The sequence below is a fragment of the Mercenaria mercenaria genome, chromosome 10 (assembly GCF_021730395.1).
Source record: "Mercenaria mercenaria strain notata chromosome 10, MADL_Memer_1, whole genome shotgun sequence".
NCBI lineage: Eukaryota > Metazoa > Mollusca > Bivalvia > Venerida > Veneridae > Mercenaria > Mercenaria mercenaria.
The window spans coordinates 51,023,524-51,037,325 of NC_069370.1; positions in this window are offsets into that span (position 1 = coordinate 51,023,524).

Sequence of the window (13,802 nt, forward strand, 5' to 3'; positions counted from 1 at the left end):
ATTTTTTCGTAGACGAACTTAATAAATTTAAATTTATAAGACAGTAACCTAATGTTCTATTTATCCTACCTTCTGATCTAAAATCATTCTTTAATTAAAATTCAAAATTTACCACCAACTAGATCTGAGTCTGTCTTGCACAGAAATTAATACGCCCACCATTACACAAACAGGTCTTTAAAATAAAAATATTATAAAATTAGAGCCGAAAAACAAAGGCAAACCTTGTTCTGCTTGTGTCTGACTTCTCTGTTCTGCTGAACATTAAAGAAAATTTTAATTTGCTGCCAAGTGAAGTTTTGTCCGAAGTTCAGTTGAATGTCGGATTGCCATCCTCACCAAGCAAACGATTGACGAGACTTATATACACGCCATATCGCCGCTTGACAAAACGAATAGGCAAACCGTTTCCTCGATGATTTTATTCAATAACACTCCATTACTGATGCAATATATTACTAGATTGACGAGTAGAAAGCTAAAATTCTGAACAAACGCTATACATGAGTCACTTTCCGTTTCTCCGAGCGTTTCCGTTATAAAAACTTTTTGTAGTAATTGCAAGTACGGTATGCATACACTATACATTTGTGATGGTCTCACATACCTAATAAAAGCGCGTTTATGAAAATAATTGCATAAATATGTCTTTTAGCAGTTATTCTCAAAAACAAGATGGCGTCGTTTTAAAAAAAAATCCAAAAAGTAGTCCGCCAAGCTTATTTAGTCACTGACCAGATAAAGCAAAATTTATCTGACCCCTTGATATTTGCCTTTATTTTGCATGAAGGTAGGATAAATATGTCTGATACGGCCTTAATACGCTCGTTGCAACAATTTGGTAATTGTTCAAAATGGTTTAATATTTCACATGTCAATCTTTGCGAAAGACTCCTATCATCGTAGCGTCGTGCTGTCACCAGCGACGTACGGAATCAGCACGAGGTGCAATGACACGGTATGAGGTTACGACAATAAGCGCTACAGAACGATATGAGGTCATGGCACGAAGCATGTGGATATGATGAGTGTACGATACGAGATTACAACAAGCGACAGTAGTCCGTATGTTATAGATGGTAAATGCAATTTAATGAAATATGATATTTTGTTCTCTTACCGGGATCTGTTTTGATAATTAGTAAAATGTAAGACATCTATATTGTTGGTTATTAAGAATAGCTTGATGACTTTCCTCATATTCATCATAAATTGATAAAGTTATATGATGGAAGTGCGGCCCAATTTATTAATTCATTCCTGAACTTTCCAAGCACAAGCCAATTGCAATAAATCATTTTCTATTACTTCTCTTGGGTGTAACAATCTTCCAGAAAGTACAAACATAACACACAATTATTTGTCTGCTAAAATATTAGTTATTGATATAAATATACAAATGACCTGGTTTCATTTCTTTTTTTCCCCTCTTTTCACAGAATCAGTGTTAATATAGACGTTAAAGATAACGTAAACTTTTTGATTTCCGACTGTTATGTAGTTGTTTTTAAAGCGATGTATATTTTTTTAAGAAAGCATAATGTTTTCGTGAACAATTTAGCACGCTGACAAATGCTTTTCCTTAAAACGTTGTTAGAACCTAGTTAATGTAATGTGTAATTGAGGTAGGCCATATATGTCGTCAAGTAGGTAACAAAAGTAGATAGTTTTCTGACCATACATTAATGTAAAATTGTCAGAAAACTTGCTAATGAGCGAATTGCTTCTCATTAAGTTTCGTGGCCAGAACAAATGTATTTCGGTCTTGTGTAATGCTTTTTGCTACACGATTTATAGCCTGGCTTTTTTATCAATTAGCGAAACTTCTCATTTCTAAACCTGTGTGGGTGATAACTTTTTATTGGCAATAGAACAACAGCAATCTTGTTAATTAACATCTCTTTTAGTTCACTTACAATGTTTTCGAGTTTCACTGCTTAGTTTAGTCAATATCAGGTCATGGGATGAACGACAGTAATTTAGGATTTGGCAGTAAGCGTTACTTCTTCTGGGATTTGAATATTGTAATGTGTAAATTAACAATATTGTAGAACACAAATTGATCAGTTGTATTGCTAGTCTAAACGTTTTCTCTATAATTATGGAGAATTTAGAAAGCTAACGTATGAGAGGGCAAACTCTCAATTATTGAACATACCGTGCTTATTTTGTAAAATGTATTTTTCGCTTTAGACTATAAGATTCTTTCACTGGTGATAAGTGCAAATGGGAATACCCGGCTCTAGGGCTGTGCCGAGTTACCGCGTAAACAGTTACCTGCGGGCCGGATATTTCCATCTACAATTACCACAAGTGATTGAATCTTTTTCTTGCATGCCATATTCAACAAATTATAGTACAGATAAATTCAAACAAATGACTTTGTTATAACACTTTTTTCTTACAACAGCGCATTAACGAAGCGCAGGAACTTTACGTCCGTAAACAGGAAGTACGTCATAACGTTACAAAGACAAACGCAACGTAATAGTTCCGGTTTATTTTTATTATCTGCAGTGAAACGTTATGTTTTTTTTCCGTAAAATAACGTTGTTTTGAATTGGGAAAGATATGGTAAGGAACAAAAGGGAATTATCAAGGTATTTGATTTTTATCCGGTTTTACGTAAAATCATTATAATTACTACACGAATCTGCTACAAAGATGTAGTTCAATCATTTCGTCAATTAGAGCACGAGGGTCATCTTACACCCCAGCACCTGTGGAATCACCAGAAATACCAGCCTGGTATGCCGGAATAAAATGTAAACATCACGGTACAGTCGACCAGTTTTCAGTTTCAGCTCCCTAATGTACATACAATATGTACATGGGCAGCTGAGAAATTTCGTACTCCGTATGGGAGAAGAGGGTAGTTCCGTACATCTTTTAAAATGAACGGAAATTGATGCATACTGTACTTTAGTTACACATGAATACTCAGAAGTAAATTATTGCATTACAACATTAATGTAAGAATGTAGGTTAATACGTTTTGTACTTTCATTTACATTTATTTGAAAGTTTGTTTGCCTTCTTAAGTTAATGAAAGGCCTGTAAAAGCAAACTAAAAATCATTCACCATATTATAACGTTTACAATGCTATCCTTGTACATTTTTTCATTTTTATCAGGATATGAAAGATAAAGCATTCAAGCAATTCAAACAATTGAATTTACACATGTTTAGTTTTCTCCTTTAAGCTGGCTTCAATAGTTTTATTATTGTTTTTTATTTCTTTATCTTGCCTTTTCACCAGTTTGACAATTTTCATATCTCTCTCAGTGCGTGTGTTTTCTCTATTCGCTGTTTCTTTCTTTTGTATCATAAATATCTATACCACTAATACCCTATGTGACCATTCTGACTGGCAGTCAGCTCTCTTCACGGGTCCTACCCCTGACAGACAAGAAAACATTCTGCATAAAAATAGGCTGACCGATTGCTCTATTATGGCCTATAATTACTCTAGAAGGTTGCCAATAATACATGATAAATACCTTCGAATGTAAGGAAGGTCTGTTAAACAAGACTGGTTTTCTAAGCCTAAACGAATGCGACTGATTGTCTTTTAGAAGGTATCTCATCACTCTCACTGTTTCTATATGTATAACCGGAATCCTGTATATTAAAACTTAAATGGGATTATGAGGATAGATAAAAGTGAACTATAAGACTATGTCCTTATATCGCACACCTAACTCAAGTGGGTACATGGGCTCAACAAACTTGGCGGAGGACCTCTACACAATGTTACACGCCAAATATATAAGCTCTATGCCGTCAGGGTTTAGACAAGAAGATTTTTAAAGTTTATTTTCTACATAAGTCAAGGTATACAGACACTAAATAGGAAAATAGTGCGAAACAATGGTAGTCGCATAATGGCGGATTCAAACAGTTCTCAGTCGTTTTGCTGTGTAGAGCTATTTTGCTTATTTTCTTTGCTGTAATTACATGACAAATCTATGCTTGACATTTAGGTATCATTTTCATAATGATATAACAGCATGACAGAATTTGTCATGGAAACTTAGGTCATACACCACCACAACAATTTGGGGTCTTATTTTGGCTGAATTTGCAGTTTGTGTATTTGACTGAAAATATTTCTTTTCTATCAAACATGACCCCCATTTTTCTTTTGATTTTTATTCAGCATTGACAGTATTCTTCAATTAAATGTTACAGACATTTAAAATGGGCTTTGATGTGTGCTGCAGCCATATAAAAATTGTCTATTTTATACAGACTAAAGAAGATCAGCTATTTAGTGTGTTCATGTCTCAATGTAAAACAAGTGGCTTGGCCAGTTCTAACCTCAGGGACATGATTTGTAAATTTACAACATTCTTGAGATTTTAGACAAGAACTTTTAGAAGTTTTTCCTATATAAGTCTGTGTAGAACAAGTGAACCCCAATGTGGGCCAATATTGACCCCAGGGGCATGATTTGAAAACCTTGGTAGAGGTACAGTACACAATGAAACATGCCAAATATCTACACTCAGGGAATTTATAGTTTCAGAGAAGAATATTTTTTCAAGTTTTTGAGTATACGTCTATGTAAAACTAGTGAACCCGGCGGAGCGCATTATTTAAACAATGTTGGTAAAAGACCATTAGGCAATGCTACATGTCAAATATCTTAGCTCTGGGCCTTGAAGTTTTGGAAAAGAAGATAATTTTAGTTGTTCCTTTTGGTTGCCATGACAACCAGAATTCTGCAAGTAATGGAATTTTTTGAACAAGTTTGATAAACGACCATCCAAGAAACATCCAGACCAAGTTTCATAACCTTTTACTAAAAATAAACGGCTTAAGAGGAGATGTCGTTGGAAGAGAAGTGTGGAAGGATGCCGTCATTATTTGAATAAACAATAACTGCTACGGGAGAGAGTTTCTAAAGAAGTTTATTAGTTTATTACTCGATCCCTTGCTTTTGTAAAATGTATTGTAATCACATGCTATTTGTTGAATAAAACATTGTTTAAACCAGTAACTGCTAATGTTACGCGCATGTATACCGAAAGGCGAAATAGTGAAAAGACGATGTTTTATCATTGGTCATCCTTTCGTAGTTTTGTTGTTTCATTGTTTATTCGTTCGTATAAATATAATTGGACCATGTTTTCGTACAGATCAAACCTGCAAAGCCCTCTAAGTAAAGTGTCTGCCTTACCGCGTGTGTTAGAGGAGAAAAGCTTATTGTCATTTTACTACCAAACCACGTCCAAAAGTTATGACTCACAAAGTTTATGGATCTATGTGTAGCAAAATATTCGCCTCTGCTATTTATAACTATATGCGTCTTCGAGAATTAATGTTCAGTAAATAAAACATTAATATTAATACACTTTGAACAAAGTTAGCCTTATTATTTAAATATAAATCGACCGTGGCCATAATTCAAAACTGCTTCGGAACTGCATTCCTGCCAACGTAATGTCCACTTCACTTCATATGGTTACAGACGACCTTTAAACACAAATGTTCGGCAAAAGTAAATTTGACTAGAGAACTTGCGTGTCTTATGCGATTATCATTGATTAGTCAATGATGACTGCAGGGTTATAATTGTTTGTATTATAAAATAACTAAAATATCAGAGAATTTATAAAACATGGTGGAAAACCTTCGGATAATATACGTTTTTTTTTTGTATAATCGGCTGAGGAAGTCCGCGGGATTAGTTAAGTCTCGGTCACCAACATAGCAAAAGAGCTTCTGGAGACGTTAATACATAAAACAAACATGACACAAAGACTAAATGTTTTGTTTTTATAGGTGATGACTTTACAATTTATTGTTATCGAAAACAATTAAATTGAATCGGCGTTGAATTCGAAAAGGAGCAAGCAAAGCAAATAGCAGGTAAGCATAGTGGGGGCTCTGCTGGGGGAAATGGCAGTGAGTTTGTTATTGGTAACTGATACAGCAAAACGTACTATAGATTATATTGTATCTTTTATGCTACAAAAAGGTTATTATGGAAGAAACAAGACGCAGGTAACAGATGCCCATCTGCGCAGGAATAAATATTCGTCCCTTGGAAAGCATTTCAAAAATAAAAAAATGAAGTATTAACAGCACGTGAATCGTCTTGTTATTACACGATTTTTCTCCCGCTAATACATGCCCGGATCCAGTGAAAAAGTAGTTTGCATGCAAGAACTGATGTTTAAAAATGTCGCGAGTTCTGGAGAAATCTGCAGAAAAATCATCACAGAAGTTGTCATCCAACCACAAAAAAGTGGCATGAACCCATGTGTGTAATTGTTGGTTCTACAAAATGAATGACATTGCAAAACAGTATAAGAGTTAGGATAGTTATAGCGACTCAAAGCATTAAACAGTAAATCTATGTAAGACTATTAATAGGTCTGTAACATGTTTCTCATCATGTTTCTCATATTCGTAAATACGCTACTTAACCAATACAGACGTTTTCATCTCGAAAGGCTAGTGTGTGAAGGAGCTATAGACTCTCAAAGGAATTAATAAATATGTCTAATACGTTCCTAATACGCTCGTTGCAATAATTTGGTAATTTGATATTTCACATGTCAATCTTTGCTAAGGATTCCTTTTAGGATCATCGTAGCGTCGTGCTGTCACCAGCGACGCACGGAATCGACACGAGGCGCAATAATATGGTACGAGGTTACGACACTGAGCGCAATGGTACGATAGTCATGACACGAGGCATAAGGTACAACAAGCGACAGTAGTCCCAAAATTAGCTTCCGTATGCTATGGATGGTAAATGCAATTTAATGAAATATGATATTTTGCTCTCTTACCGGGATCTGTTTTGAATACATGTATAGTAAAATGTAGGACATCTAAATTGTAGGTTATCAAGAATAGTTTGATGACTTTCCTCATATTCATCATAAATTGATTAAGTTATATGATGGAAGTATGGCCGAATTTATTAACTCATTCCTGAACTTTCCAAGCACAAGTCAATTGCAATAAATCATTTTCTATTACTTCTCTTGGGTGTAACAATCTTCCAGAAAGTACAAATGCATATTGATTGCATCCCGTATTTTTGAAATATATCAGTTATTTAAACCCCGTATTTCCGGCATATACGGGAAATATACGGAGTTGTATACCAAGCATATACGGACATATACGTCCCGTATTTTCGAAATATACAAATTATTTAAATCCCGTATTTCCGGCATATACGGGAAATATACGGAGTTGTATACGAAGAATATACAGAAATTTAATCCCTGTATTTTCAAAATATACAAACTAAACATACCCCGTATATCCAGAATATACGGGAAATATACGGAGTTGTATACAAAGAATATACGGGAAATATTAGTCCCGTATTTTTAAAATATACAAATTATTTAAATCCCGTATTTCTGGCATATACGGGAAATATACGGAGTTGTACACCAAGCATATACGGGACATATACGTGCCGTCTTTTCGAAATATACAAATTATTTAAATCCCGTATTTCCGGCATGTACGGGAAATATACGGAGTTGTATACGAAGAATATACGAGAAATTTAATCCCTGTATTTTCGAAATATACAAACTATACATATCCCGTATATCCAGAATATACGGGAAATATACGGGGTTGTATATGAAACATATACGGGAAATATACGTCCCGTATTTTCGTAATATACGGATTTATGTATTCCCGTACACCAGACATATACGGGAATATACGGTGTTGTATACGATCAGAATAACCCTTTTTAGAATTTCCCGTATTTCAGTAATATACGGGGTATCGTATACTAAGAATTCCGTATTTCATAGTATACGGAAATCCGTATTTTATTAGTATACGGACTTTTAAATATACAAGCCCCGTACACGCCAGTATTTTAGTTTTCCCGTATTTCTTCCCGTATATGGGTAATATACGGGATCCCGTACACTTCCGTATATTAACTCTTTTTTCGCAGTGAAACATAACACACTTATTTGTCTGCTAAAATATTAGTTATTGATATAAATATACAAATGACCTGTTTCGGTCATATATATAGGACCACTGTTTTCATTTCTTTTTTCCCCCTTTTAAATAGTCAGTGTTAATATGGACGTCAAATTTCTGACTGTTATCTAGTTGGTTTTTAAAGCGATGTTTATTTTTTCAAGAAAACATAATGTTTTCGTGAACAATTTAACACGTTGACAAATTCTTATCCTTATAACGTTGTGGGAATCTAGTTAATATAGTACTAATGTATAGTCCTCTGACAAACATTAATGTAAAATTGTCAGAAAACTTGTTAATATGAGCGAATTGCTTCTCATTAAGTTTCCTGGCCGGAGCAAATGTATTCCGGTCTTGTATAATGCTTTTTGCTACACGATTTATAGCCTGGCCTTTTTTTTTTATTAATTAGCGAAACTTCCCATTTCTAAAGCTGTGCGGGTGATCACTTTTTGTTGGCAATAGAACAACATCAATCTTATTAATTAACATCTCTTTTAGTTCATTTACAATGTAATGGAGTCTATAAGGAAAGTTTTCACTGCTTAGTTTAGTCAATATCGGCTCATGGGAAGAGTGACAATAATTTAGGATTTGGCAGTAAGCGTTATTTCTTCTGGGATTTGGATATTGTAATGTGTAAATTAACAATATTGTATAACGCGAATTGATCAGTTGTATTGCTAGTCTAAACGTTTTCTCTATAATTAAGGAGAATTTTAGAAAGCTAACGTATGAGAGGGCAAACTCTCGATTATAGAACACATCGTGCATATTCTGTATAATGTATGTTTCGCTTTAGACTAAAATGTAAAAACATAACGGTACAGTCGTCAGCGACCTGAGAACAATATGTATACGTACAGCTGGGAAATTCCTTACTCCGTATATGTTATATCAGACGCTGAGGGTATTTCCGTATTGATATTCATATACCTTTTAAAACGAACAGAAATTGATGCACGGGACAAATTGAATACTATACTTTAGTTACACATGAAGTCCTAATGATTTATAAATTGAAATTTATCTAATTTCAGATTAAGACTTAAGAGTAAAGTATTGCATTGCAGCATTAAATGCAAGAATATAGATTAATACGTTTTGCATTTTACTTTTATTTATTTGAAAGTTTGTTTTGACTTATTAATTTAATATGAAAGGTCTGTGATCACAAACTAAAATCATTCATCATATTATAACGTTTACATTGCCGCTGTATCATTTGTACAAAAAATTTCATTTAAATCAGGATATATAGAATAAAGCATCCAAACAATTAAATTCGCACATGTTTAGTTTTTTCCCTTTAAGCTGGTTTCATTAGTTGTATTAGTTTTTTTTTTAAATTTCTTTGACTTTTAACAGTTTTGACAATTTTCATACCTCTTTCAGTGCGTGTGTTTTCTCTATTTGCTGTTTCTTTATTCTGTATCGTAAATATCTATACCACTAATACCTATGTGACCTTTCTGACTGGCAGTCAGCTCTCTTCACGGGTCCTACCCTAGACAGACAAGAAAACATCCTACATAAAAATAGGCTGACCGATTGCTCTATTATGGCCTATAATTATTCTTCCTCCGAATGTAAGGAAGGTCTGTTAAACAAGACTGGTTTTCTAGGCCTAAACGAATGCGATAATTTTGCAACAAGGGACACACAAACTGATAGAAAACAAACCCAATCCTGACAGTATTTTACATTTTATTCATTTATTCATCGTTCAATTAATCGTCGTTCCAATATTCATCATTCATTCAATTACTAGTATTCATTGTTCCAATATTCATCATTCATTCAATTATTCGTCGTTCCAATATTCATCATTCATTCAATTATTCATCGTTCCAATACTCATCATTCATTCAATTATTCATCGTTTTCTGCTGCTAAAAGTGATGACAAAGAAGACAAAGTTTCCATCTAAATCCACGTGCCAATGAGATAAATCTGTTGCCTCAAAACTTCTTTGCTTCTGTAAGATAAAGTATTTATTTCAATTTTGGAATAACTGAAAGATAATTTTGATAAAAGATGACTAAAGTCCAACAGGAAAAGCCATATTCAAAACAAAGTAAATAAGGTTCATTGTATTCTTTACTTTTTTAGAAACACACTATTACAAATGGTAGTTATGTTTGAAATTAATCCTATTTTGTTTGTTTGTTTTGGGTTTAACACCGGTTTTCAACAGTATTTCGGTTATGTAACGGCGGGCAGTTAACCTAACCAGTGTTCCTGGATTATGTACCAGTACAAACCTGTTCTCCGCAAGTAACTGCCAACTTCCCCACATGAATCAGAGTTGGAGGACACTGTAAATATTATTACAAAAATTGTTTTAAAATGCGATTAAGTGACATTGTAGAGAGTTACCCTAAATCCTCTTTATTATAACCTGCTTATGTGTTGTAAAATTGTTGAGTGAACACCTTTTGTCAACCGTAATCAATGCAATCGTAACGTAACATGTCTATGTTACCTGCAATACATGATAGCATATCAGAATCTAGTAGTCCTCAAAATATGCTTTATCAACATATTCCACCTTTGTGAAATTCTGTGGGTTTTAACAGAAAAACTTGATAAATTTCAATACAGAACAAATTACAATATTTCTAGGGCATTTCATGATTTGATCTTTACATATAATTATTTTTCAAATCACTGACCAATGACCAATCAAAAGCTTTGCTCAAATCAATCTGTCGTCTCTGTGCATGCACTTTCCGTGCCTAGAAGTACAAATGGTATATTTTGGAGATGATAAAAAGTATCCAGTCACCTAGTTCTACATTAAAGTTTTAGCGGATGGCTCAAATAGCTCTCGTTATGTGAACTTTGATGCAGTTTACTATACATATTATTAAAATACTTAGTGCATACTCGAGGTTTGTATTTTTAATTTCAGTGTCTATGCACTGGAACGTAAACGTTCTAGTTCCATATCTTTTCTTTTTCATCTGTGTCATCGAATTAAAAAGGTACTCAACGACGATAATTATGTTTTCTCAGACTAAAGATCCAATCTGTATCAATTCTATAATAATAATAATTATTGTAGATGCATATATAGTTCAAACTATAAATAGGTTTGCTTCGAGAAATATGCAGCCGTTCTTTCGCGGAATAATATTGCGCCCCTAAAGTCGCAGCAGAACTCGTGCATATATTTAGCTGCAAAGCTAATAACATACAAATTCTTCTGATGTTACAACTGCTGCAACTCCTTTGAATGTAGATAAATATTTATTTTACATTTTAAATAATATTTTACATAGGTCATGTTTTCTTAAAAGCCTTTGAGCAAGGGATATCTTTATTCTATATTTCGAATATTTATTTAATATTTTTCATTATATTTCATGAAAACGGATAAAAAACAAAGACAAATATCAAACAGGGAATGCCACGCACCAAAAACGCAGCCTCCCCAAAACGAAACCTACAGCACGCAGTCGTGCACACACCACACACACACACACACACACACACACACGACACCGCACACACAACCAATACACCACAACACACACACACACACGCCAACACAAAGCCAACACATTAGGACAAAACGAACAAACAAAGGAACACAGCGGGGCACCGCCTTGGAACGGTCAGTGGCAAAAACACCACTGGGGAGCTTAAACCGGTTTATGGTGCGCACCCAACCTCACTCTTACCCCCCCCCCCCCTCCCCCACCATGTTCCAAAGACACGGGACAGTGTAAATAAAAGTAATCCCCTCCAGGTGAATCTCTAACACACGTAATGGAAACAAAAAGGCATGGCATGTAAAACATAAAAATGCTCGTGTATAAATATATAAAAAGCAAACCTTTAGAACCAAAAACGTATGTACTCAATGCCTTTTCAGAAGACAGAGCAACAAGAGAAACACCCTTAAGGGCCCGACGAAACAGTCCATAAGGCAGATATCAAAACAGTTCAGTCCTGGTAGGATTTCAAAACTGCTTATCATAGAGTCCTCCCCCTCTTCCGTCAGACACAATCAAAGAGGAAAGCGTAGTGTCCAACTGTAAACGGGTTGAACACTAAACATGCGGTATGTCTCAAAACAGTTGGGTCGTAACCTCTTTTAATAAAACGTTTTATAATTTTACCAAATACATTTGGAAAATTACCATGACCCAAGATCTTACGAAGTTTGTAAACCACATCCCTATAAAAACGGGTTTAGAAATACCTTCTCGCAGAAGTGTCTTTAAATTACTATTCAATTTTAAACCTAAATCAGAATTACGATAGTAAAATTTAGCAAAATATTTACATAGCAGATCCGTCTATATATTTTGAATTTGGCTAAGAAACAAACTGAGTGTTTCTGAGTGTCTCAAAAAAGAGACATATGTTTTGTGAAATACGCTATTTTGGACAACCAGTTTCATCTTATGTTTCTTTTACCCTTAAGTATAGTGAAAGGAAATGAGCAAAACATCAGCTCTTCACAGTATTCAGTTGTTTAAAAAATTGAACAACATTTCTCCGAGAGGAAACAATACTTTAATGGCGTGCATTTTCGGAAACAGAAAGGAAAACGAATGGAAACTTATTAAAGCCAGATTTAGATAATTTAACAAATTCTGCGAGGAAAGCAGAGACTGTTACTGTCTAAACATGTGGTAAATTGAATGACAGTGTCTTACAAAGGAGAGAAATGTAATTCAACATTCAGTAAGTAAAACAGCAGATGTTTCCGTGTAGCACTTTCTAAAATGGAATGCACTTAAAGTATAAATTTGATTTGGTACATTCAGTATAATTTTCACATGAAACAATATTGTTAAGAACGTATTTAGACTTAAGGTATTAAATCACTAATAGAGAACCTTCTTTTTGAAGAGTATTCAATTCCTACCATAAACCTACTTTTACTGCAAGTCTTAGGGGGGCGTAGGTTCAAGCCCTACTGGGACCAAATTTTTTTTTCTTATTTTCCTTTTTTACTAGTAAGTTTTTACTTCTTTCAAGACTTATTATTGATGTTTAGTACAAAAATGGAAAAAGATGAATCTTATAAGCAATTTCTTGGTGTTCAAAGAGAATTTACTACTTAACAGAAGGGGTAGAGTTACAAATCTTTAAAAATATTGAGTTACGTACGGTGAAAGTTCTCTATTTTGCTTTCACTCTTAGATTATATATTGTGGAAGAATTTTAGGTAGGTTTAACGTCTTCCCTGATGTTATTTTTAAATGGAGTAAGCAAAATTCAAAACAGAAACACAGCTTTCGACCTTATTTTTTCAATGTTGAAGTATGAGTTATGTCTCATTAAATCCGTTTACTTGAGGCACCATAGAAAAAAATGATATTGAAATTTTTATGTTGTGTTTTATAATTGTTTACCAATAGTTTGATGTTTCTGCTATTGAAATTAATGGTAAAATGAGTTCTCTGCAAACGTTTTGGATAGTGGCTATCACTTTGAAATTTGTCTCTACTTGAGCTTGAGGAGATACCATAAGTTATTCAAAGTTTTTTAAAAACGGCACGGTAAAAGTTGTTTAAAATTTGCAAAATAGTGCAAAACACGGTTACCTTTCATAATATACCAAGCAAAGGCCATTTTGTAAACATTACTATTAGTGACCTAATACCTTAAGACAGTTACATGCAATTACTAGATATGCTAGGGTGTAATTAACTCTTTTTTATATAAAGATTCGGCCTCTCAAAGTAGACAAAATATAAACCAAAGGTTAAATTCTCCATGTGTGACATTAAGATGAGAGATATTCGTATCCAGTGCCAACCAGTGGTGTGTACTGATGTTATTAAAAACCATTCAG